The 26683-nt window shown below is 41.2% G+C and overlaps 2 pseudogenes; one reads left to right on the top strand and one right to left on the bottom strand.

Annotated features, from left to right (window-relative positions):
- Nucleotides 1-5418: 5418 nt before the first annotated feature.
- LOC102410624 lies at nt 5419-5727 on the bottom strand (annotated as a pseudogene).
- A 2612-nt stretch (nt 5728-8339) lies between these two features.
- On the top strand, nt 8340-9305 carry LOC112579358 (annotated as a pseudogene).
- The last annotated feature ends 17378 nt before the right edge of the window (nt 9306-26683 follow it).

The raw sequence follows: 26683 nt of genomic DNA, 5'->3' as shown, positions 1-26683 counted from the left end.
CTCATCTTAGCTAATGACATTTGCAATGGTCTTATTTCCAAAATGAGGTCACATTCTGAGGTACTAAAGCTTAGAAACTTGCTATCTGAATTCAAGTTCTTACTGATGAAGCCAAATCCAGCCTCTGTACCGAAATATCAAATTAATTTTGAGACAGAGTTTGGGGTGAAATAGAAAAGAATAGCTTTATTGCTCTGCCAGGCAAACAGGGTCATAGTTGGGTAATGTCCTTAAAACTGTGTGTCCAAATTTGGAGAGGTTAGTGAGTAATGATTATAGTAATGGTTCAAATAGGTCATGATCAGCTTGTGGACGTTCTTCTGATTGGTTGGTGATGTGGTAAGTGGGAGTCAGAATCACCATGCTTCAGGTTCCAACAGGTCTGGCGTCTCTGTGTTTGTGAGCAGCATACCATTAATTTCTCCAACCTGGTAGGAGTTTCAGTATCTGCAAAACAGCTCAAACATATTGTTACATATATATGTATGTATGTATACCTGTTCACTAGAACTCAGACAAGGTCAAGGAGGCTGAATGAAGCCTATTTCCTGTAACCAAGATGTGATGGTGCAGGAAGGAGGAACCCTTTCCAGGGCCCAAGAGTGGGCTCTTATCTAACAGAAATGAATTATCTAAGGAGACAAATGTGCTGACAAAGCAAAAGACTTCACTGGGAACTGGTGCCTGGGTGGAGAGCAGCAGCATAATGAACCCAGAAGAACTGCTCTGTCACATGGCTTGCACACTCAGGTTTTATGGTAATAGAGTTAGTTTCTGGCTTATCCCTGGCAAATCATTCTGACTCAGGGGCAGAGCCCCACCATGCCCCTTCCTGGTAGAGCATTCACTGCTCAGCCAAGATGGATTCCAGGGAAAAGGATTCTGGGAGGATGCTATGACATATCGACTGGTGTCTCATCTCTTCTTTTGACTTTTCTCAAGTTCTTTTGGTAGGTGGCAGATTGTTAGTTCCGAGTTCTTTACCAAGACCTCCTGTTGTGAGATGACTCATGCAGGTGGTTACTATTAGGCCTGGCCAGGGTAGGCAGCTTGGATCTGTAGTTCCCAAACCTTTCTGGTCACAGAAAGTTTTTTATGCCCAGGAGCTCCACAGGGTCATGGAAGGTACTAATGAGTACTGTAGCTTGGATATTGCCTCTCAGCTCTGAAAAACTGTTCCAAAGAGATAAGAGAGGAGACAGGATATATAGGACTTTTGCTGAAGGAAAAACAAACATGTACTTGAGCATCAAAAGATTATTGCTAAGCATACAAAAATGAGACATCTCAAGTTAATGATTTTAGTGCCTTTCCAAGAGTCTGGAATCATTAAATTGATTACTTTGACAATGTATCTTAACTATCTAGGACCAATATTTGGTTTTTCTCTCTCTTGAATTCTCCTCACGGCACATGGAGAGAATAGGGGACTGCACTGGCTGATGGCGTCATGGCTTAATGTCAGGCTGCATTTTTTGCTTACTGATATGACAGGGGACATTTTTTATCTGCAGGTGTCAGTTACCTTGACTTCACAGAGCCCTACTATCACACTAAACATGGATACTTCCTCCAAATGATTATTCATAGTTGCATACAAGATTATACACACATAAATTAGTAAGCAAGTCCACTCCTTTACACGTGTATTTATTTCTCTCTCTCAGATACACACATCAACATACAAAATGAATAAGCATACTTTCACATTGCACAAAATATCCCTTCAGGTCTAAATATATATACTCTGCCTGCACATGTCCTCAGTCATGTCTGACTCTTTGTGACCCCATGGACTGTGGCCCTCCAGTCTCCTCTGTACATGGAATTTTCCAGGAAAAAATACTGGAGTGGGTTGCCATTTCCTACTCCAGGGGATCTACTCAACCCAGGGATTGAACCCATGTCTCTTGTGTCTTCTGCAATGCCAGGCAGATTCTTTACCACTATGCCACCTGGGAAGCCCATACATAATCTGACTAACAATAAATTACAGTAATACGGATAAATTTACACTCATGTAATCTCAACACACATTCTTTTATGTGCGTTCAAATCCCATGTCTTTGGATTTGTGTATACATGGAAGAAAGGAGAATTAGGGGTTAATGTTTCCAGCTTTAGTCTCCAGTCTCAGAGGAAGCCAGTGTGGGTAAGAGGCAGTGGGACCCAGGATGGGTTCAGAGAATTAGTGTCTGGGGGAAGGAAAAGGCTAGACTTTCCTAGGTTTTTAAATAGGCCCTAGCAGGGGGTCTCTGTTAAAAGCTGATTTCCAGAAGCCATTTAGAACTACTCTGGTCACAGTGGATTTGATGAGTACCAAAGCGGATCTCAGTGCCCAGAGCCCCATTCATCTCTGTCCATCCCAGGGAGCAGCAGGACTCACAGAGGCTGAAAGGAGCTAGAGGCATGGTGTGCACTGTGCAGAATGGCTGAACTCACTGGGGGCTCCAGATCCACAGACCATGACTGTTAATCTCCAGCCTGATATGGGAAGAAGACTTGCTGCTTGTTCTGTGTCCTCCAGGGAGACTCTAGAAAAGTAGGAAGACTTACTCCAAACACAGCCCCTCCAAGAAGGAGATTGGATCTGAACCCCATACTGCTCCAGCTTTATTGTCCTTGGTCTTAGTTTAAATACCCCAATGTAGGAAAGCAGAGTGTAAATTTTTCTGAAGCTATTCCTTAGCAAGTTCTCCACTCATTTTAGTCTATGCATTCAGGTTTGAACAACATAGATTAAACTGATACTTTTCCAAGTTAAAGATAGTGAAAGTATCAGGGTCATTAGGAACAGAGTAGAAAGTGCAGAGAGGAAAGAGAAGTGCTTCTCAAGGGCTCCCATTTGTCACCTCAGACTTGGGTCACAAGTCGGTTCTGTTCCTACAGTGTTCACCCAAGAAACAAAATCTGACAGTGAGAAGTCAGGGCCAATAGAATCACATGAGGAAGCTGAGAGGCATCGCATATGAGGGAAATTTGATCTGTGAAAAGGTCATTGGAGAGTCTGGGAAATAGATGAATCAGAGGATAAAAACTGGCTTTTCAAAGTGGCTATAGTATATGAGTAGCTGAACCTTGGCTGAGAAGAGAGTCACCATCCCTAAACGAGTTTGTGCAACAGGTGAGTTATCTGTTAAGGCTCATGGGCAGAAGTCAGTAAAGATGCCATCCTAGAGAATGCAGCTTATACCTAGAGATGCCAGACAATCGATCATAAACCTGTTCTAAAGGCAACCAGTCCAATGATATAGGAGGATTTCTGGTTTCAAATACAGATCTTTCTGTAATTCAGAATTGTAGACAACTGTGTAAAATTTCACCTGGTGGCTCAGATGGTAAAGAATCTGCCTGCAATGCAGAAGACCTGGGTTCGAGCCTTGGGTTGGGAAGATCCCCTGGAGGAGGGCATGGCAACCCACTCCAGTATTCTTGCCTGGAGAATCTCCAAGGACAGAGGAGCCTGGCAGGCTACAGTCCATGGGGTTGCAAAGAGTCGGACATGACTTAGCGACTAAGCACTGCACAGCACATACACTTTCACAGGTGTCCTTTGTATCTGACTTTTTTCATGACAGGCCAACAACCTCTGCTGTATGCCACCAGAGTGGTTGCTCCAATCAATCACTACCTACAAAGGCAGTGGTGAGGACCACCAAGATCATTGGTTGTGAGTTATGCATTTGGCACGGAATTATTGTGTAGTCTTTGATAAATCATGTAACTACCCTGAGCTCTATTTTTCTTATTGTAAATAGAGATGCAAACTGTGTGTGAGAGAAATAATAAAGTGTAAAAGCGTATAGCGTTATATCTACAAAAAATAGCAACGCCTTCTACAATTAATCAAAGCAATTAATACTCACTTTGATAAATTGCATCTTTAGTCAGCATCTTCGCCAGTGCCCAGTGTGAGAGTGCGATGGCCCAAGCATTCTTCTCCAGGTGACCTTCAGTGTCAGTGACTGTGTCCATACAAGTGGAGGGTGACACACAAGCGGTAAACAGAAGGGAAGGAGGGAGCCTCTAGCTCAAAGAGAATATATGACTGTTTGGGAAGGTCAGGCAAGGCAGATGGGAATAAAACAAAACCTAAGTGCCCAGATAATGTGTATGTATTTCTAAATTTTCTTTATTTTTTAGTGATCTGTGATTTTGTTTTTAAACCTAAGCTTTGATTAGATAATTTACAGATTTTGGGTAATTATATATCTCTTCTAGTTGAACCCTTCTAATGAGTAGTTAAAAGCACCTTTATCAATCACATGTATACAGTAGTTCAATAGTTGTGTTACTGAACAGTGTCCTTGTTTGAAAGATAATCCCGAGTTATAACAGTCAGATTAGACCTTATAAAGAATTCACAAGCAAAGTTTGTAACATATTTTGTCTCAGTGAATTTAAAAGCTTCTGATCTTAAAGATCATCTATAAAATGTCAGTAGTGTTAAATGCTCTTTATTTGATGCTAAACGTAAACCACACTAAAATGTCTTTCATTAAGTAAAAGGAAATTTTTACATAGAAAATTTTAATTAAATTGGCATGTGTGTGCACTCTGTTGCTTAGGCATGTTGGACTCTTTGAGACCCTATGGACTGCAGCCCACCTGTCTCCTCTATCTATGGGATTTCTCAGGCAAAATACTGGAGTGGGTTGCCATTTCCTATTCCAGAGTATTTTCCCAACCTAGGGATTGAACCCCATGTCTCCTGCATCTCCTGCATTGTCAGAGGATTCTTTACCACTGAGCCACTTGCTGCTGCTGCTGCTAAGTCACTTCAGTCGTGTCTGACTCTGCGAGACCCCATAGGCGGCAGCCCACCTGGCTCCACCATCCCTGGGATTCTCCAGGCAAGAACACTGGAGTGGGTTGCCATTTCCTTCTCCAATACATGAAAGTGAAGTTGCTCAGTTGTGTCTGACTCTTCCTGACCCCATGGACTGCAGCCTACCAGGCTCCTCTGTGCATGGGATTTTCCAGGCAAGAGGACTAGAGTGGGGTGCCATTGCCTTCTCCAACTGAGCCACCCAGAAAGCCCTTAAATTGGCATAATTTAAAAAAAAAAAACAAAAAGATAAAGTGAACATTGTCAGTGTATCTTCAGCCTTTGCCTTGACAGGCTAATGAGCACAACTTGAAATCAGGTGAAGCTTACTCTGTTCTATGAGACAGTGAAGGGATCTTCCCAATATTTATATTAATATAACCAATTATAGAAATCTGAATATAAAGTCAAAGTCAGTCTCCCATAGGGTTTGAGATAGCATTCACCAGTTCCCTGAAAAGCTTAGCATTCTTCAATCAAGTTCAATCATCTCTTTAGAAGGGGGAAACAGTGATAATACTTGCTGAGCCAGAATTACTATCAAAATTTGAAAATCTGATCATATTCATTCAGCCACAAGCCTGTCTGATTTACTGATTAGTATCTTTTTTTTTCAGATAAGCTATCAAGTTTTCCCTTTCTCCCTTTGTAATGCCAGCAGAGATCATTTTTGTTCCAGGGATGTATTTCTTGGAATTCACCAAGTACTGCATCAGCATCTCTCCCCAGGTGATGCCTTTGTTCTTGTTGGCATCTGTGTAAGATAATGCAACAGGCTGAATTGTCTTTCACCCAAGCAGATCATGGAGATTTGGCCTAGTCTTATGCTTGCCTCCCTTCTCAGTATGGCACTGGGCACACTTCTGAAGAAAAATCTTGCTCTTCTCAACATCACCCATATTTAAGTTGTTCTGTCTCCTTATGTGACCAAGAGGTTCCTGCTCACAAGCAGAACATCCTTCTAAGTCTCTCTATTGTCACTCTATCATAGATAAGAGTGTTTGTTTTGAGCAAACCTATAACAATTACCAGGCTTTCCAGGTGGCTCAGTGGTAAAGAATCTGCCTGCCAATGCAAGAGACGTGGGTTCAATCCCTGTGTCAGGAAGATTCCTTGGAGGAGGAAATGGCACCCTACTCCAGCATTCTTGTCTGGAAAATTCCATAGACAGAGGAACCTGTGGGCTATAGTCCATATAATCAGAAAGAGTTGGACACAACTGAACACTCAGATAGACCATAGCTATTACCTGAGCTTTGCTTTTGGCTCAGTGGTAAAGAATCCACCTGCCAGTGCAAGAAATATGAGTTTGATACCTGAGTCAGTAAGATCTCCTGGAGAAGGATATAGTAACCCATTCCAGTATTCTTGCCTGGAAAATCCCATGGACAGAGGAGCCTGGCAGGTTACATTCTATGGGGTCCCAAAAAAGTTGTACATGACTTAGCAACTAAACAACAATAGCTATTATCTATGAAGGATGGTAAAGTTTTCAAGTTAGAGAAAGATAAGGTCTGAGCCCCACTTCTTTAATAATATTAAAAATCTGGAGAAGATCATAATTATTTTAGATCTTCCAGAAATCTTTTCTTTTCTTTTTTTTAACTGGATCTGGAATGAAACATTTGTCCATAGCCAGAGTTGATTCGTTAAAGGGAGTTTGAAAAGATACTCTTCTTGTCTATATACTTCTGTTATGAAGGAGGTAAGAGCTAATTCTTTCAAACAAAGGATAGGTCAACTGAGAGTAAATAGTGTGAGTGTGGTGGGTAAGAACCAGGTGAGGTTTTGTGTCACTTACTCTGAGTTAGGTAGTGTTCACATGTGGGATGAAACAGTAAGATTACCCCCATATAATGCTAGCAAATATTAGTAGAGAATGATGTTCACAAAGTCCTCCCCTGGCCAGCAGAGCAACCACAGTATGAGAAATGGACATAACTGTCTTATGCTCATGGTGTTCAAAAGGGGTGTTCTGTCAGGACATTTTAAGAAATGGTTGATCGGTTAATGACTCCATTGCTACTGAATAATGACCTTTATTTGTTTGTTTCTTCAGTCAGCATTGATTAAAGTCCTTTTCGTCACAAAGCACAGGTTCTAGGAATAGAGCACGACTCAGGGATAACTTCATGAAATTTAACACTTAGGACAGGAATTGGAAAACTACAGCCTGCACCAGCTCCACTTTGCATCATGGTTTTGTGCATAAAGTTTTGTTGGAGCACAGTCACCCTCACAGGTTATATATCAACTATGGCTGCTTTCATGCTACTCAGCTAAGCTGATTAGTTGTAACAGAGATTGTATGGCCCACAAAGCCTACAATATTGATGATCTGACCTTTTACAGAAAAAGTTTGATGATTCTACAACTAGGAAGAGCCATACACTAAATTCCTTACACAATCGGTACACAATTGGTCAATCAGATACCTTTGAGTCAAATCCTCATAGTAATTGTTTTAGAGTCAAAACTAACTCAGTGTCACTAAATAAACTGCTTAGGGGCTTTAAGCCAAAGAGTTTTCCAAACTGACTTCCCATCCTGAAAAGTGGCCCAAGTGTTGTATTGTTGCTGTTCGTTGAATTCTGATGTAGGAGGCCACGGCATGGAGCCTGGTTTTCCTATAGAACTCTGCCTGTCTCATCTGGATGTCTGCCTGTGTGTATATCTGACTATTTCTGCAGAAGAAGAAAAGGAGATTCTCATGTAAAATACAAATACACTGACTCTGTGAAGTCCAGAGAAAGACAGGGCACAGAGGGTCGAGGCCTGACTCAACCTCTAACCAGCCTGGTGCCCTTGGCTAGTGTGCTTGCTGCATCTCCCAGAGACCAGCCCTGTCCTGGGAGACGTCAGAGGGAAAGTACAGGCCAACCTCCCTCCTGGGGCCTAAGGAGATGCTGGGGTCCTTAGCTTTGGGAGTCTAGAACCTAACAGCAGGGAGATGGTGGGGTCCTCTGCATAGTCGTCGCCTGCATACTTGTCCCCCTTGAAGAAGCAGGAGCCCTTTTTCAGGGGGAAGAGCAAGGACAGATCACTGCCCCCCACATCCACAGAGCCTGGGTCCCCAGGAATGGGTTCATTGGTGTGGTGTAGTGAATCAACTGCTTCCCTGAGGCAGGGCTTCCCAAGTGTGATGGAGGGATCTATAAGGAAGGTTAAGTGAATTGGTTGTTGGTTATAAATCGAACAGAGGGAAAGAATTACTATGACATTATTTTCCAAGATAGTTTTCCTTCAGCAGATTCTACATTCAAAATTTAAAAAATATTGTACTTGGAACTAGCATGTTCTGACCCTATTTTCAAGGACATAAATATGAATTAAAATGAAGGTTAGCAATGTATTATATTGCAAAATTTTATTTATTAAAATAGCTGAATACATTGTAGCTTACCATTAAGCCCAGTTCTTCCATCCAAAGGATTATAAATAATAATAATAATTTACTTTAATGCTATCACCTGCAGAGACTAGATCACCTTTCCAATGGAGAAACATTAACCATCCTATGATGTTGACTTCACAGAATAGCTCTTCTCATCCTGTGTCCTTCATTCTGCTTGAGATCCCAGGATTGGAGAATTCCCAGTTTGGGGTTGCCTTTCCATTCTGTGCCATGTATGTTGTGGCTCTAGTCGGCAATATCACTCTCCTTCATGTAATCCAAACTGATCCCACCTTGCATGAGCCTATGTACCTCTTTCTGTCCATGCTGGCTATCACTGACCTGGTCCTCTCCACTTCCGCACAACCTAAAATGCTGGCCATATTCTGGTTTCACGATCATAAGATTTAATACCATGCCTGCCTCATCCAGTTGTTCTTCATCCATGCCTTTTCTCCAGTGGAGTCTGGATTGCTCATGGCTATGGCCTTGGACCGTTATGTGGCTATCTGCTTCCCACTGCATCACTCTAGTATCCTGACCCCATCTGTCGTGGGTAAACTGGGAGCAGGTGTGATGATGAGAGGGCTGCTATGGGTGAGTCCTTTCTGCTTCATGGTGTCCAGGATGCCCTTCTGCCCCAGTCGGATAATCCCCCAGTCATACTGTGAGCACATGGCTGTGCTGAAGTTGGTGTGTGCTGACACTAGAGTAAATCTTGCATATGGACTTTTTGTGGCCTTCTCTGTAGTTGGCTTTGATATTATCGTCATCAGTGTATCCTATGTAATAATTTTGAGAACTGCTCTGGGGTTACCCTCAGGTGAAGCCCAGCTCAAGGCTTTTGGCACATGTGCCTCCCATATCTGTGTCATCTTGGCTCTTTATATCCCAGCCCTCTTTACTTACCTCACCCACCACTTTGGACATCATGTGCCCTGAATAGTACATGTCATGTTTGCTATTCTCTGTCTCCTGGTACCTCCCATGTTCAACCCCATCATCTATGGAGTTAGAACCAAAGAGATCAGGGACAGGGTTATTCAAGAATGTTGTAGAAAAGACTCCCAACTCAAAGCATAGGGTTTTTACCATCCCAAGGTCCCCACTGTTAAGACATTGATGATATAAATGCATAAAGTTTTCCAGGATGTCACAATTTTTTTTTTTCAAATTTATTGAGTTATAGTGAAGTGAAACTCACTCAGTCGTGTCCACATCTTTGCAACTCCATGGCTGTAGCCCACCGGGCTCCTCTGTCCATGGAATTCTCCAGTCAAGAATACTAGAGTGGGTTGCCATTTCCTTTTCCAGGGGATCTTCCTGATCCAGAGATTGAACCCGGGACTCCTATACTGTAAGCAGATTCTTTACCATCTGAGCCACCAGGGAAGTCTGTATTGAAGTATATGTAACATACAAATAGTTGCACATATTTCAGTTCAGTTCAGTTCAGTCACTCAGTGTCCAACTCTTTGTGATCCCATGGACTGCAGCACACCAGGCTTTCCTGTCCATCACCAATTCCCGGAGCTTACTCAAACTCATGTCCATCTAGTCAGTGATATCATCCAACCCTCTCATCCTCTGTCTCCCTTTCTCCTCCTGCCTTCAATCTTTCCTAGGATCAGGAGCTTTTCCAATGACTCAGTTTTTCACATGAGGTGGCCAAAGAATTGGAGCTTCAGCCTCAACATCAGTCCTTTTAATGAAGATTCAGGACTGATTTCCTTTAGGATGGACTGGTTGGATCTCCTTGCTGTCCAAGAGATTCTCAAGAGTCTTCTCTACATCACAGCACTGTTTATAATAGCCAGGACATGGAAGCAACCTAGATGTCCATCAGCAGATGAATGGATAAGAAAGCTGTGGTACATATACACAATGGAGTATTACTCAGCCATTAAAAAGAATACATTTGAATCAGTTCTAATGAGGTGGATGAAACTGGAGCCTATTATACAGAGTGAAGTAAGCCAGAAAGAAAAACACCAATACAGTATACTAACGCATATATATGGAACTTAGAAAGATGGTAACAATAACCCTGTATACGAGACAGCAAAGGAGACACTGATGTATAGAACAGTCTTATGGACTCTGTGAGAGAGGGCGAGGGTGGGAAGATTTGGGAGAATGGCATTGAAACATGTAAAATATCATGTATGAAATGAGTTGCCAGTCCAGGTTCGATGCACGATACTAGATGCTTGGGGCTGGTGCACTGGGGTGACCCAGAGGGATGGAATGGGGAGGGAGGAGGGAGGAGGGTTCAGGATGGGGAACACTTGTATACCTGTGGTGGATTCATTTTGATATTTGGCAAAACTAATACAATATTGTAAAGTTTAAAAATAAAATAAAATTAAAAAATAAATAAATAGTAGGAGAGACTCAAAATAAACATCCTGAATACCTACAATTCCAGCTCCAGTATAAAAACTTAGTACTTGAGCTATGCAGCTCTCTCATGCACTCAGTCGTGTCTGACTCTTTGTGACCCCATGGACTGTAGTCTGCCAGGCTTCTCTGTCCACGGGATTCTCTAGGCAAGAATACTGGAGTAAATTGCCATTTAATCCTCCAGGGGATGTTTCCAGTCCAGGGATTGAACCCACAACTCCTGTGTCTCCTGCATTGGCTGGCAGATTCTCTACCACTGCATGATCTCCTAAGTCCATCCTGATTAGAAGTATCCTTAGCTGTTCTGAATTGATGAAAATAGATGATTACTTTCATCACACAAGAGCCAATGGGTTCAAATTTGTAACTAAATTCAAGCTTCTCTGTAGCCAATTTGTAAAAAGTAGCAAATGATTACTGTGATTGAGGAATTCAATTTCCCCTTTGTAAGATAGGCAGAGTCGTCACTGCCCCTTTCTTCTCTCAAGTAACACACATCTCTAACATGACACAAGTGACCGAGAGAGACCAGACAGACCTTAACCAATGCAGCGCTGGCAAGTCAGCTTCTCCAGGTTTTGAAACACATTGCTAAGAGCCAAGACAAGCTCTCAGAATTCCATTCTAGAGTAATTTCTAAAGCTGAATCTTCATCAGTATTGTCTACTCTGTGTGGAGCCAGACACAGGGTTATTGGTATGATGGCATTTCATATTCAACAAGCATTTCTTTATCACTTATATGTCAGTGCTGCACTTGGTGCTGCAGTTATAGAGATCAATAGTTCATAGCTCATCCTAAAAACTACTCCTCTGTGTTCTCACAGGCTTCCCTGGTGGCTCAGATGGTAAAGAATCTGCCTGCAATGCAGGAGATCTGGGCTCAATCCCTGGGTCAAGAAGATCCCCTGGACAAAAGAATGGAAACCCACTCCAGTATTCTTGCCTGGAGAATCCCCATAGACAGAGGAGTAACTAACATTTACTGTGCTCTCACAGCTTCCCAGGTGGCGCTGGTGGTCAAGAATCTGCCTGCCAAAGCAGGAGACTAAAGAGATGTGGGTTCAATCCCTGGGTAGGGAAGGCCTACTGGAGGAGGGCGCATGGACAGAGGAGCCTGGTGGGCTACAGTCCATAGGGTCACAAAGAGTCGGACACAACTGAAGTGACTTATCATGCACGTGTGTATTCTAACAGCAACTGGTAAAATCTGCTGTCATCACACTTACTTACTCCTAAACACCTTAGTGATCTGATTGTGCATTTTAATGTTGACTCTCAGTCAGCTAACCCTGAAGTCACTGACTAATCCTAGTCTGTCTCCTGAGCCTTGGACTCCCAGGGCCAGAGAAGGAGGGAGAGAAAGGCCCAAGGAGCTTTGAGCCTGACTTCACAGACCACAGCCCCCACCCCAACCTCATCCAAGACCAATGTAGTCTCAGTCTTTGGGTTTCAGTTCTCCGTGGGTCTATCTTAGGTGTGGCTCCTCAGGGAAAAGATTTAGGATCTCTCATTTCTGGAAGCCCTCCAGATGCCAGCTCCAGTATTTATTACAGACATTTGCATCACTGCACATGCATATCTACAAGTGTCTATCCAGTTACATTTTGTAGATGAGAAAACAGAAACCAAACAATCTAAGTAAGATCCTTGGGTATATTTCTGAGTCAGAATGTACAGCAGAGGCAGAAAGGGAGTGGGTGAAAATAAACAAAAGGCAGATCTACTAGGTAGGAATTGATCCTTTCTAAGAAATCCACTACATGTTTACAACTCTGAGGAGACATTCACATAATTTGTATTAATGATGCCCCTGGAGTCATGCAACATGGCTCCCTTGGAAGAGTTTTAAAAAGGAATGTGTGCCAATTTCTTTTTTGTAAACTTCATATTTTAAAAGATATTCAAAGCCAATGGGGTGTTGGAGAAGACTCCTGAGAGTTCCTTGGACTGCAAGGAGATCAAACCAGACAATCCTAAAAGAAATCAACCCTGAGTATTCATTGGAAGGGCTGATGCTGAAACTGAAGCTCCAATACTTTGGCCACCTGATGCAAAGAACTCACTCATTAGAAAAGACCCTGATGCTGGGAAAGATTGAAGGGAAGAGGAGAAGCGGACAACAGAGGATGAGATGGTTTGATGGCATCACTGTTTCAATGGACATGAGTTTGAGTAAGCTCCAGGAGATGGTGAAGGACAGGGCAGCCTGGCGTGCTGCAGTCCACGGTGTCAAAGAGTCAGACACAACTTAGTGACTGAACAATAAAACAGGGGCAGGATACTTCCCCAGCAGGTCTCCTGTTTTAATTGTCTCCTGGAATGGAATAGAAAGGTCTCAGTGAATGCTGTTATCCAGATCTTCAGCAGTAGTTCTCTTATTTCTGGAAACAGAGCAGTGATACTTGCCAGATCCATTATAGCAGGAAGGTGTGGGCAAGGAGCCAGGAAGAGGAGATAAATTGAGAGAAGAGTAAATGTTGCTCTGGAAAAGGAATAGTGAAGTCTACAGTGTAGTGATATTGTCTCTGGACCAATGGGAGTGATGATTTGAATTATCCACAAAATAATTCAATTATTTTTGAAGCTGGTTTTCTTGAATCCACATAGGAGAGGGAGTCATTTATACATTCATTCATTCAGTGATTTTTCAATAATTACTCTTCCATGTGTCTTCTGTCTTACTAATAATCCTCAATAGCCATGCTTTTTATGGTCTTTTTACTGATTGAGAATTTTTGAGGGCAGCCCCCAGACCATTCTCATTGCTGCATGCCCAACACTTAGCAGCCTGGAATAGAGTAAGTGCTTAAAGAAACAGATAAGTGAATGATGAATAGTATATCCTAGAAAGATCTCATTTGGGATTAAAAGAAAACAAGCAGTCCATTGTATGGGTTTTCTGTGATCTCTCACTTTCATAAAGCACATAAGCATATGAACCTGAACTGCATTATTGGTTTATTGATTCACTGTTAATAATGATACTTTAAGCAGAAATTATGGAAGATACTAGCCCTGGGGCTTCATCCCTTTCCCCCAGGTTCCCAGAAATTAGGCCCAAGATTTCCCTAAAAGTAGCAAAAGAATGGAAGAACCGATACACAGAGTCAGGAGACCCGAAAACCAGTTCAACTCAGATCTGGTCCTAAGGTATGACTAGGGACATCTCTACTCTTTCAGGGACCAGCTCTTCAATGACCTTCTTAACTCTCTGAATAAAACAATTACTAATTTGTTGTTGCCTAGTCACTTAGTCATGTCCAACTCTTTGCGACTCCATGGACTGTAGCCTGCCAGGCTCCCCTGTCCATGGAATTCTCCAGGCAAGAATACGGGAGTGTGTTGCCATTAGACCTGCATACTTCCAAAGAAACAAGTTTGTATTTATGGAAACATAAATACACAAGGGAGCTTGTGTCTTTATGAATTCCCCCACTGGTAGGGAGACTTGAGAGCAGGAAAAGCATCAGAAGAGCTATCACCAAGGAAATGATGATTAATCTGTGGCTTTAATTGGGTAGTTTTAATACATCAAAGGGCTACAAATGGGAAGGAAAGTCAAAGTCGAAGAATCAGCATTTTTAAAGGTGATAAACCTTTGAAATGAAAGATACAGGAGCATCCAGCAAACAAGGCTGAAACAAGGCTGCACAGTCAAATACAGGCTCGATCTTACCTAGGACTTCAGGTTTTTAGCTTGCAGGACAGAGATGCTCCAAGAGATCTCTGTGTTTAACCAAAGATCCTAAGCAAATTCAGGGTGGGAATTTGAGGCTCCTAGACAAACTGGGATCTGAGGGAAAAAAGGAAGCCCTAACAGGTAACGCTGGCCCCAGATGAAGGCAAAAGCATGAAAACATCCTCAGCAGGCTATAAAGAATTACACAGAACACAAGGATAGGATGGCAAGATGATGGTTGAGTTAGGCATTTCTCTTTCTCTCTCTTTCCCATTTTCATGATTTTTCTAATTTATTTTAATCTAATGTGTATAAAAGAGTGGTTATATACACCCATGTGAAGAGCTGACTCATTGAAAAAGACCCTGATGCTGAGAAAGATTGAGAGCGGGAGGAGACAAGGATGACAGAGGATGAGATGGTTGGATGGCATCATCGATTCAATGGACATGAGTTTGAGCAAACTCTGGAAGACAGTGAAGGACAAGGGAAGTCTGGCATGCTTCAATCCATAGGGTTGCAAAGAGTCGAACATGACATAGTGACAGAATAACAACAAAATTACACCCACAGGCATAATGAAAAAGTAATTTGTTTCTTTAGACAAAATTGACTTTTATGTGGAAAAAAAGGACAGGCGTTGATGTAACATTTACTGTGACTCATTTCCATTTGGAGACAAAGTTTAAAATGTTTATTCTTCATTCCATAAATTTGGGCTTGTGATTTATAAACATACCATCAGGAGAAAATATAGCTCATTTTAAGGTTTAATTTAGGAAAAATATGTGTATTTATTAACATATGATAAGCGATTTCCTGTTAGACCATTTTCTAATTACTCAGCTCTCATAATTCCAAGACTTCTCAAAAATAATGTGTTTGTGATTCAATTAGTCTCTTTGGAAGGTAGGCTCCTCATCCAACAGTAGTCATCCTCTGATGCCACCATTGTCAACCAACCCTCCATCAACTCCTTGTGTCTTTTCAAGGTGGGAGGCTCCCCAATCTGGATCTGTTTCCTGTCCTATATATGCTACACAATGGCTGTTGTGAGAATCAGCCCCTTCTGTGATGTGTCCTGCACTGACTACTTCTATGAAACATGTATTTCTTCCTGACCCTTCTGGCTTTCATGGTGGAGACCCTCTTACTCTCACCTGATCTGAGATGCTGTCCATAAAATCGACTACTGTAACTGCTTCTGCTCCACCAGGTCTGCTTTATCCATACTCAGTCAGTCAGGGTTGGCCATGTGTCATCTGGTACTGGATGTCTCCATATGCTTCCCACCCCACCATTTCATCGTATTCCAGTAATTGGAACAGCTGTAATAACAAAAGCATTGTAGGAGTGAACCTTCTTTGCTCCATGTTCTCCTGATTGATATTTTACCTCAACCAAATCATCCCTTAGACCTACTGTAAGCATGTGGCTATGCTGAAACTGATGTATGCTGATGCCAGACCATATCTATGATCTTCTCTGTGACTGAATTTGGTATATATGCCATTACAACACCATATGTTATGATAGTCCAGGCTATTCTCTAGCTACCCATTGGAAAAGCCCTGCCCAAGGCATGTGGCCTGTGCCCCTAATACTCATGTCATCCTGTTGCTGTATGTCTCAGGGACTCTACTTCTTCCTTTGTTTTAGCTATCATAATTACTCTAATGCAGTTACTATTATACATATAATTACTATAATATGATTGATTCCTTCTTAAATATAGAGATACATTTTAATTTTAATACTTGTGTACCCATCTATTTAAATACCCAGTTAGATTCTTTAAACATTTAAATATGATAAGTTGATTGTTATGCTATACATATAACCTTCTTAAATGTTTCTCTACATTGAGTGTACCTACAAACCTGTCTGGTCCACAGTAGATACTTAATAAATATTATTTATATTGATCAATATGAATATATCCAGTTTAATTTGCCTTTAAAAAATACACTTTACTTTCAAAGAAAAGTTTTTTCCATTTAAAAAGTAAATTTGGGGAGGCAGTCCTAAGATGGTGGAGGAATAGGACGGGAAGACGACTTTCTCCCTCACAAATTCATCAAAAGAACATTTAAACGCTGAGTAAAATCCACAAAAAAACTAAATGCTGGCAGAGGAGATCAGGCACCCAGAAAAGCAGCCCATTGTCTTCGAAAAGAGGTAGGAAAAATATAAAAGACAAAAAAAGAGTCAAAAGAGGGAGGGATGAAGCTCCATCCCGGGAAGGGAGGCTTAAAAAGAGAGAAGTTTCCGAACACCAGGAAACACTCTCACTGCCGAGTCTGTGCAGAGCCTTGGAAGCACAGAGGGCAACATAATAGGGAGGAAAAATAAGTAAATAATTAAAACCCACAGATTACGAGCCCAACGGTAACTCCCCCAGTGGAGAAGCAGCGCAGACGCCTGCGCCCGCCACTAGCAAGCAAGGGCTGGGCAGGGAGACACAGGCTGCATGGCTTAGAGTAAGGACCAGGCCTGAATGCCCCGAGGGCAATCTGAGGGAACTAACTTGGCCTAGCAAACGAGACTGCAGGATAGCTACCACTTGAAGAGCCCTAAGACACAGCCAGGCCTTTGCACAGAACAAAGGGCGGAACAGAACTAGCTGGCTGCAGACCATCCCCCTCCGGTGACAGGCAGCCAGAGCTGGAAGTGGGCAATCCCAGCCCCAGAGTGACATTATCTACCAAACTTCAAGCAGGCTTCTTTGCTTACTAAGACTTCTTGGGGTTCTGGACTGTTATCCGCCTGAGAAGGTGTGCCAGTTGTACACCCAGAAAACTTGAGTGGCAGGGACAGGGGAGGTGATAAGTCCCAGCGACCACGCTCGCCAAACACCTCATCACCTGAGCTGCTCCGAGCTGCGAAGGGCACAAAACGCAGGCCCAACGGAGGAGTCTGCGCCTCTGAGGACAACCTGAGTGCCTGAACCTGAGCGGCTTAGACCTGGGAGGTGCATGCAGCCCAGGGCCAGCCTCGGAAGGTTCCCAGCAGAACAACCTAGAGCCTGAGCTGTGTGGGCAGGGAGGGTGCACGTGCGGTGAGCGGGGGCAGGCCTAGTGTGGCTGAGACACTAGGAGCACACGCCAGTGTTATTTGTTAACACTCCCCACAGCCGACTGAACAAGTGAGCCTAAAAAAGTGTCCACCACCGCCCCCTAGTGTCAGGAAGAAAATCAGACACTGAAGAGACCAGCAAACAGAAGCTAAAACCGAGGGAACCACCTTGGAAGTGACAGGTCCAATAGATTAAAACCCTGTAGTTACTACCAACTACATAGGAAAGGGACTATAGATCTTGAGAAATATAAGCCGGACCAAGAAACTATCCGAAAATGAACTGACCCGACACTACCCACAACACCACCAGAGAAAGTCCTAGATATATTTTTACTATTTTTATGATCATTCTTTTCTTTTTCTTTTTTTTTTCTTCTTTTTTTTTCCTTTTTCTTTTCTTTTTTAACTTTTTTTAAATTTTTAAGCCCTCTATTACTCCCTTAATTTTCATTTTTATAACTTACTATTAATTTTCAAAAAAAAGACTTTTTTAAAGCAAACTTCATATATATATATATTTTTAATAACTTGTGACTTTTTTTTTCTTCTTCTTCTTCTTCTTCTTTTCTTTAATATTGTATTTTTGAAAATCCAACTTCTACTCTAGAATTTTAATCTTTGCTTTTGGTATTTGTTATCAATTTTGTGCCTTTAAGAACCCAATCTTCAGTACCTATTTTTACTTGGGAGCAAGATTACTGGCTTGACTCCTCTCTCCCCCTTTGACTCTCCTTTCTCTCCACTAGGTCGCCTCTGTCTCTTCCTTCCCCCTTCTCTTCTCTACCCACCTCTCTGAATCTCTGTGTATTCCAGATGGTGGAGGACACTTAGGGAACTGATTACTGGCTGGATCTGTCTCTCTCCTTTTCATTCCCCCCTTTTATCCTCCTGGCCAACTCTGTCTCCTTCCTCCATCTTCTCTTCTCTGTATAACTCCATGAACATCTCTGAGCGGTCCAGACTGTATAGCACACATAAGGAAGTGACTACTGGCTAGCTTGCTCTCTCCTCTTTTGATTCCATCTCATCTCATTCAGGTCACCTCTAACTCCCTCCTCCCTCTCTCTTCTCCATGTAACTCTGTGAACCTCTTTGGTTGTCCCTCACTGTGGAGAAACTTTTCATCTTTAACATAGATGTTTTATCAGCAGTGCTTTATAGAAGGAGAAGTCTTGAGACTACTGTAAAAATAAGACTGAAAACCAGAAGCAGGAGGCTTAAGTCCAAATCCTGAGAGCATCATAGAACATCTGACTCCAGGGAACATTAAGTGATAGGAGCTCATCAAACGCCTCCATATCTACACTGAAACCAAGCACCACCCAAGGGCCAACAAGTTCCAGAGCAAGACATACCATGCAAATTCTCCAGCAACACAGAAACACAGCCCTGAGCTTCAATATACAGGCTATCCAAAGTTACTCCAGGTCCATTGACATCTCATAACTCATTACTAGACACTTCATTGCACTCCAGAGAGAAGAAATCCAGCTCCACCCACCAGAACACTGACACAAGCTTCCCTAACCAAGAAACCTTGACAAGCCACCGATACAACCCCACCCACAGCGAGGACACTCCATAATAAAGAGAACTCCACAAACTGCCAGAATACAGAAAGGCCACCCCAAACTCAGCAATATAAACAAGATAAAGAGACAGAGGAATACTCAGCAGGTAAAGGAATAGGATAGATGCCCACCAAACCAAACAAAAGAGGAAGAGATAGGTATCTACCTGATAAACAATTCCGAATAATGATAGTGAAAATGATCCAAAATCTTGAAATAAAAATGGAATCACAGATAAATAGCCTGGAGGCAAGGATTGAGAAAATGCAAGAAAGGTTTAACAAGGACCTAGAAGAAATAAAAGAGTTAATATATAATGAATAATGCAATAAATGAGATAAAAAACACTCTGGAGGCAAAAATAGTAGAATAACAGAGGCAGAAGATAGGATTAGTGAAATAGAAGATAGAATGATAGAAATAAATGAATCAGAGAGGAAAAAAGAAAAACCAAATTAAAAGAAATGAGAACAATCTCAGAGACCTCCAGGACAATATTAAACGCCACAACATTCAAATCATAGGAGTCCCAGAAGAAGAAGACAAAAAGAAAGACCATGAGAAAATACTTGAGGAGATAATAGTTGAAAACTTCCCTAAAATGGAGAAGGAAATAATCACCCAAGTCCAAGAAACCCAGAGAGTCCCAAACAGGATAAACTCAAGGCAAAACACCCCAAGACACATATTAATCAAATTAACAAAAATCAAACACAGAGAACAAATATTAAAAGTACCAAGGGAAAAATAACAGATAACACACAAGGGGATTCCCATAAGGATAACAGCTGATCTTTCAATAGAAACTCTTCAGGCCAAGAGGGAATGGCAAGACATACTTAAAGTGATGAAAGAAAATAACCTACAGCCCAGATTATTGTACCCAGCAAGGATCTCATTCAAATATGAAGGAGAAATCAAAAGCTTTACAGACAAGCAAAAGCTGAGAGAATTCAGCACCACCAAACCAGCTTTACAACAAATGCTAAAGGATATTCTCTAGACAGGACACACAAAAACGGTGTATAAACTCGAACCCAAAACAATAAGGCAAATGGCAACGGGATCATACTTTTCAATAATTACCTTAAATGTAAATGGGTTGAATGCCCCAACCAAAAGACAAAGACTGGCTGAATGAATACAAAAACAAGACCCTATATATGTTGTCTACAAGAGATCCACCTCAAAACAGGGGACACATACAGACTGAAAGTGAAGGGCTGGAAAAAGATATTCCATGCAAATAGAGATCAAAAGAAAGCAGGAGTACCAATACTCATATCAGATAAAATAGACTTTAAAACAAAGGCTGTAAAAGAGACAAAGAAGGACACTGCATAGTGATCAAAGGATCAATCCAAGAAGAAGATATAACAATTATAAATATATATGCACCAACTTAGGAGCACTGCAATATGTAAGACAAATGCTAACAAGTATGAAAGGGGAAATTAACAATAGCACAATAATAGTGGGAGACTTTAATACCCCACTCACACCTATGGATAGATCAACTAAACAGAAAATTAACAAAGAAACACAAACTTTAAATGATACAATAGACCAGTTAGACCTAATTGATATCTATAGGACATTTCACCCAAAAACAATGAATTTCACCTTTTTCTCAAGCGCACATGGAACCTTCTCCAGGATAGATCACATCCTGGGCCATAAAGCTAGCCTTGGTAAATTCAAAAAAGTTGAAATCATTCCAAGCATATTTTCTGACCACAATGCAGTAAGATTAGATCTCAATTACAGGAGAAAAAATATTAAAAATTACAACATATGGAGGCTGAACAACACGCTGCTGAATAACCAACAAATCACAGAAGAAATCAAAAAAGAAATCAAAATATGCATAGAAATGAATGAAAATGAAAACACAACAACCCAAAACCTGTGGGACACTGTAAAAGTAGTGCTAAGGGGAAAGTTTATAGCAATACAGGCATACCTCAAGAACAAGAAAAAAGTCAAATAAATAACCTAACTCTACACCTAAAGCAACTAGAAAAGGAAGAAATGAAGAACCCCAGGGTTAGTAGAAGGAAAGAAATCTTAAAAATTAGGGCAGAAATAAATGCAAAAGAAACAAAGGAGACCATAGCAAAAATCAACAAAGCCAAAAGCTGGTTCTTTGAAAGGATAAATAAAATTGACAAACCATTAGCCAGACTCATCAAGAAACAAAGGGAGAAAAATCAAATTAATAAAATTAGAAATGAAAATGGAGAGATCACACCAGACAACATGCAAATACAAAGGATCATAAGAGACTACTATCAGCAATCATATGCCAATAAAATGGACAATGTGGAAGAAATGGACAACTTCTAAGAAAAGTACAACTTTCCAAAACTCGACCAGGAATAAATAGAAAATCCTAACAGGCCCATCACAAGCACGGAAGTTGAAACTGTAATCAGAAATCTTCCAGCAAACAAAAGCCCAGGTCCAGACGGCTTCACAGCTGAATTCTACCAAAAATTTAGAGAAGAGCTGACACCTATCCTAGTCAAACTCTTGCAGAAAATTGCAAAAGAAGGTAAATTTCCAAACTCATTCTATGAGGCCACCATCACCCTAATACGAAAACTTGACAAAGATGCCACAAGAAAAGAAAACTACAGGCCAATATCACTGATGAACATAGATGCAAAAATCCTTTTTAAAATTCTAGTAATCAGAATCCAACAGCACATTAAAAAGGCTATACACCATGCACCATGACCAAGTGGGCTTTATCCCAGGGATGCAAGGATTCTTCAATATCTGCAAATCAATCAATGCAATACACCACATTAACAAATTGAAAAATAAAAGCCATATGATTATCTCAATAGATGCAGAGAAAGCCTTTGATAAAATTCAACATCCATTTATGATAAAAACTCTCCAGAAAGCAGGAATAGAAGGAACATACCTCAACATAATAAAAGCTATATATGACAAACCCACAGCAAACATTATCCTCAATGGTGAAAAATTGAAAGCATTTACTCTAAAGTCAGGAATAAGACAAGGGTGCCCACTCTCACCACTACTATTCAACATAGTTTTGGAAGTTTTGGCCACAGCAATCAGAGCAGAAAAAGAAATAAAAGGCATCCAAATTGGAAAAGAAGAAGTAAAACACTCACTGTTTGCAGATGACATGATCCTCTACATAGAAAACCCTAAAGATTCCACCAGAAAATTACTAGAGCTAATCAATGGATATAGTAAAGTTGCAGGATATAAAATCGACACACAGAAATCCCTTGCATTCCTATACACTAATAATGAGAACATAGAAAGGGAAATTAAGGAAACAATTCCATTCACCATTGCAATGAAAAGAATAAAGTACTAAGGAATATAACTACCTAAAGAAACTAAAGACCTATATATAGAAAACTATAAAACACTCCTGAAAGAAATCAAAGAGGACACTAATAGATGGAGAAATATACCATGTTCATGGATCAGAAGAATCAATATAGTGAAAATGACTATGCTACCCAAAGCAATGTATAGATTCAATGCAATCCCTATCAAGCTACCAATGGTATTTTTCACAGAGCTAAAACAAATAATTTCACAATTTGTATGGAAATACAGAAAACCTCGAATAGCCAAAGCAATCTTGAGAAAGAAGGATGGAACCGGAGGAATCAACCTGCATGATTTCAGGCTCAACTACAAAGCCACACTCATCAAGACAGTATGGTACTGGCACAAAGACAGAAATATAGATCAATGGAACAATATAGAAAGCCCAGAGATAAACCCACGCACCTATGGACACCTTATCTTTGACAAAGCAGGCAAGAATATACAATGGAGAAAAGACAATCTCTTTAACAAGTGGTTCTGGGAAAACTGGTCAACCACTTGTAAAAGAATAAAACTAGAACACTTTCTAACACCATGCTGCTGCTGCTGCTAAGTCGCTTCAGTCATGTCCGACTCTGTGCGACCCCATAGACGGTAGCCCACCAGGCTCCCCCATCCCTGGGATTCTCCAGGCAAGAACACTGGAGTGGGGTGCCATTTCCTTCTCCAATGCATGAAAGTGAGAAGTGAAAGTGAAGTCGCTCAGTCGTGTCTGACTCTTAGTGACCCCATGGACTGAAGACCACCAGGCTCCTCCGTCCACGGGATTTTCCAGGCAAGAGTACTGGAGTGGAGTGCCATTGCCTTCTCTGACACAAAAATGAACTCAAAGTGGATTAAAGATCTAAACATAAGACCAGAAACTATAAAACTCTTAGAGGAGAACATAGGCAAAACACTCTCCGACATACATCACAGCAGGATCCTCTATGACCCACCTCCCAGAATATTGGAAATAAAAGCAAAAATAAACAAATGGTATCTAATTAAAATTAAAAGCTTCTTCACAACAAAAGAAACTATAAGCAAGGTGAAAAGACAGCCTTCAGAATGGGAGAAAATAATAGCAAATGAAGCAACTGATACAGAGTGAAGTAAGCCAGAAAGAAAAACACCAATACAGTATACTAATGCATATATATGGAATTTAGAAATATGTTAACAATAACCCTGTATACGAGACACCAAAAGAAACACTGATGTAAAGAACAGTCTTTTGGACTCTGTGGGAGAGGGAGAGGGAGGGTTAATTTGGGAGAATGGCATTGAAACATGTATAATATCATATATGAAACGAGTTGCCAGTCCAGGTTCGATGCATGATACTGGATGCTTGGGGCCAGTGCACTGGGACGGCCCAGAGGGATGGTACGGGGGGTGGCAGGAGGGAGGAGGGTTCAGGATGGGGAACACGTGTATACCTGTGGCGGATTCATGTTGATATTTGGCAAAACTAATACAATTATGTAAAGTTTTAAAATAAAATAAAATTTAAAAAAAATTTAAAAAAAAAGAATGCATTTGAACCAGTTCTAATGAGCTGGATGAAACTGGAGCCTATTATACAGAGTGAAGTAAACCAGAAAGAAAAACACCACATACAGTATGCTGCTGCTGCTGCTGCTAAGTTGCTTCAGTCGTGTCTGACTCTGTGTGACCCCACAGACGGCAGCCCACCAGGTTCCCCCGTCCCTTGGATTCTCCAGGCAAGAACACTGGAATGGGTTGCCATTTCCTTCTCCAATGCATGAGAGTGAAAAGTGAAAGTGAAGTCACTCAGTCGTACCCGACTCTTAGTGACCTCATAGACTACAGCCTACCAGGCTTCTCCATCCATGGGATTTTCCAGGCAAGAGTACTGGAGTGGGGTGCCATTGCTTTACTAATGCATATATATGGAATTTATAAAGATAGTAACGACAACCCTGTATGTAAGACAGCAAAAGAGACACAGATGTATAGAACAGTCTTTTGACTCTATGGGGGGGGAGGGATGATTTGGGAGAATGGCATTAAAACATGTATAATATCATATAAGAAACAAATCACCAGTCCAGGTTCGATGCAGGATACAGGAGGCTTGGGGCTGGTGCACTGGGATGACCCAGAGGGATGGTATGGGGAGGGAGGTGGGAGGGGGATTCAGGATGGGGAACATGTGTACACCCATGGTGGATGCATGTTGATGTATGGCAAAACCAATACAATATTGTAAAGTAAAAAATAAAATAAAAAATAAATTAATTTAAAAAAAAAGGTAAATTTGTATACTGATAAAATCTATGATAATCTAGCATGTGTAACTCAATTCTGGATGCAGGCATTTCAAAAATAGTTAAAATTTGATATTAACATTTTTTCAGAGATACTTACTTTAAGAATATACTAGCAGAAAAAAAAGAATATATTAGCAGACACTCAGAAACACTTTATTTCCCAGATAGGAAAATTAGAGAATTAGTCTTTTTTGAAAATTCATCCTAATGAAATATAAAGCAAGAGAGAAGTCTTGAGAAGTATACCTGCATTCATGAATCTAAAATCCTGATCAGAAACTTTTCAGAAAGGCCCACAGATGCATAATATTTCTTCTCAGTTATATACGTTCAACATCACATTTCCCTCATTCACATTCGCAGGCATTGTCCTTTATCAGACTTCTGACCCAATAGCTGTTCAACAGGAATTCAGAAAAGCCCTTTACTTTCACAGATGCACTAATAGAAAAGTATTTTTAAATCACAGCAAGAAATAAATCTCTGCCTTGGAGCTTGATGGCCAACTCATGCATTAGGTAAGACCAGAGCAAATACAGAGACACAGTTAAAACCCCATAGCTGTGGTTTGGTCTCCTGTCTGTATTCAATCATCCACTCAGTCAACAATTGCTCACAGTATTAAATCCTTGGGCTTCCCAGATGGCACAGTGGTAAAGAATCCATCTGCCTGCCAAGCAGGAGACATGGGTTCAATCTGTAGATAGGGAAGATCCCCTAGAGAAGTAATGACCACCCACTCCAATATTCTTGCCTGGGAAATCCATGAACAGAGGAGCCTGGCAGTCCATGGGGTTGCAAAGAGACTTAGCAACATGCACACATTGAATTCCTTGCTTACTTAATAGGGGCTGCTGCTGCTGCTGCTAAGTCGCTTCAGTTGTGCCCAACTCTGTGTGACCCCAGAAACAGCAGCCCACCAGGCTCTTCTGTCCCTGGGATTCTCCAGGCAAGAACACTGAAGTGGGTTGCCATTTCCTTCTCCAATGCATGAAAGTGAAAAGTGAAAGTGAAGTCACTCAGTCGTGTCCGATCCTTCAAGACCCCAAGGACTGTAGACTACCAGGCTCCTCCATCCATGGGATTTTGCAGGCAAGAGTACTGGAGTGGGTTGCCATTAATGGGGGCAGGGGTCGACAAAATATTTAATCACTTAATTGAATTAAATCACATTGAACTTATTGAGAAAGTATCTACTATTATCCCGGTATTAAGCACGACTCATCTTCTTAAACCTTCAGAATTCTTAAGACCAGACTGGCCCCGTATCCAAAGGACGTGATAAAATTATGCTGCTCTTCTCTTTGACATTCCAATTGTGCTGTGAATGCTGGTTCTGTAGTTGACTCTGCCAAGTGTTGAAAGCAGTAGTAACGAGGGGAATGAGGTGACTGATGCCTCTTTGGACACATATACAGACTCTTTTCCTCTACACCCATTATCCATCAAGTCACACATAGAAAGAGAAGCAGATGAATTGGGAAGACAATGCCACTACCGATGACTTCTGTGTGGCTGAGCCTCAGCCTCCTAGAAGCCTCTCTCCCTACTTAAATAGTGCACATAATTGCATCTCAAAACTCTAGTCACTAAAACCCTGGATTCCTTTCAAAAATCAGTGAAAGATTACCCCACAGAGGGAGCACATCAAGGTCTTATAATCTTTCTTGTTATAGCCTGTTCCACTCAAAAATAAGTATTGTTAGCACACCTGTTTGGAGAAAGCAGAGGGAATAAAGAAGATTGAGACAGGATAGGATCACAGTGTCTTTTCTTCAGGAATTGTCTGCAGTGTGCCTGTGAAGTATTCTAGGGTTAGAATTTTATGTCCAGCTCTACATGGACTGTGACATGAACTGTGTCTTCTGCATTTACTTGCAATATGATATCCAGGAAGAGCACCAGCCCAAGTCCTCAATTTTATTCTACCTGGCTCAATAATTAGAATGAGTAGATTCTTAAAATGAATAAGTCCCTTGTAATAGTGAACTTGGGCAAGTAGCTACAGGATGAACAAACACTTTCTTTCTCATTCTAACAATTCCTCATGGCATAAGTGTATGCATAT

This window comes from Bubalus bubalis, chromosome 16 (assembly GCF_019923935.1).
Source record: "Bubalus bubalis isolate 160015118507 breed Murrah chromosome 16, NDDB_SH_1, whole genome shotgun sequence".
Lineage (NCBI taxonomy): Eukaryota > Metazoa > Chordata > Mammalia > Artiodactyla > Bovidae > Bubalus > Bubalus bubalis.
Note: the sequence above shows the minus strand (reverse complement) of the source record. Positions and strands in the feature narration are given on the sequence as shown.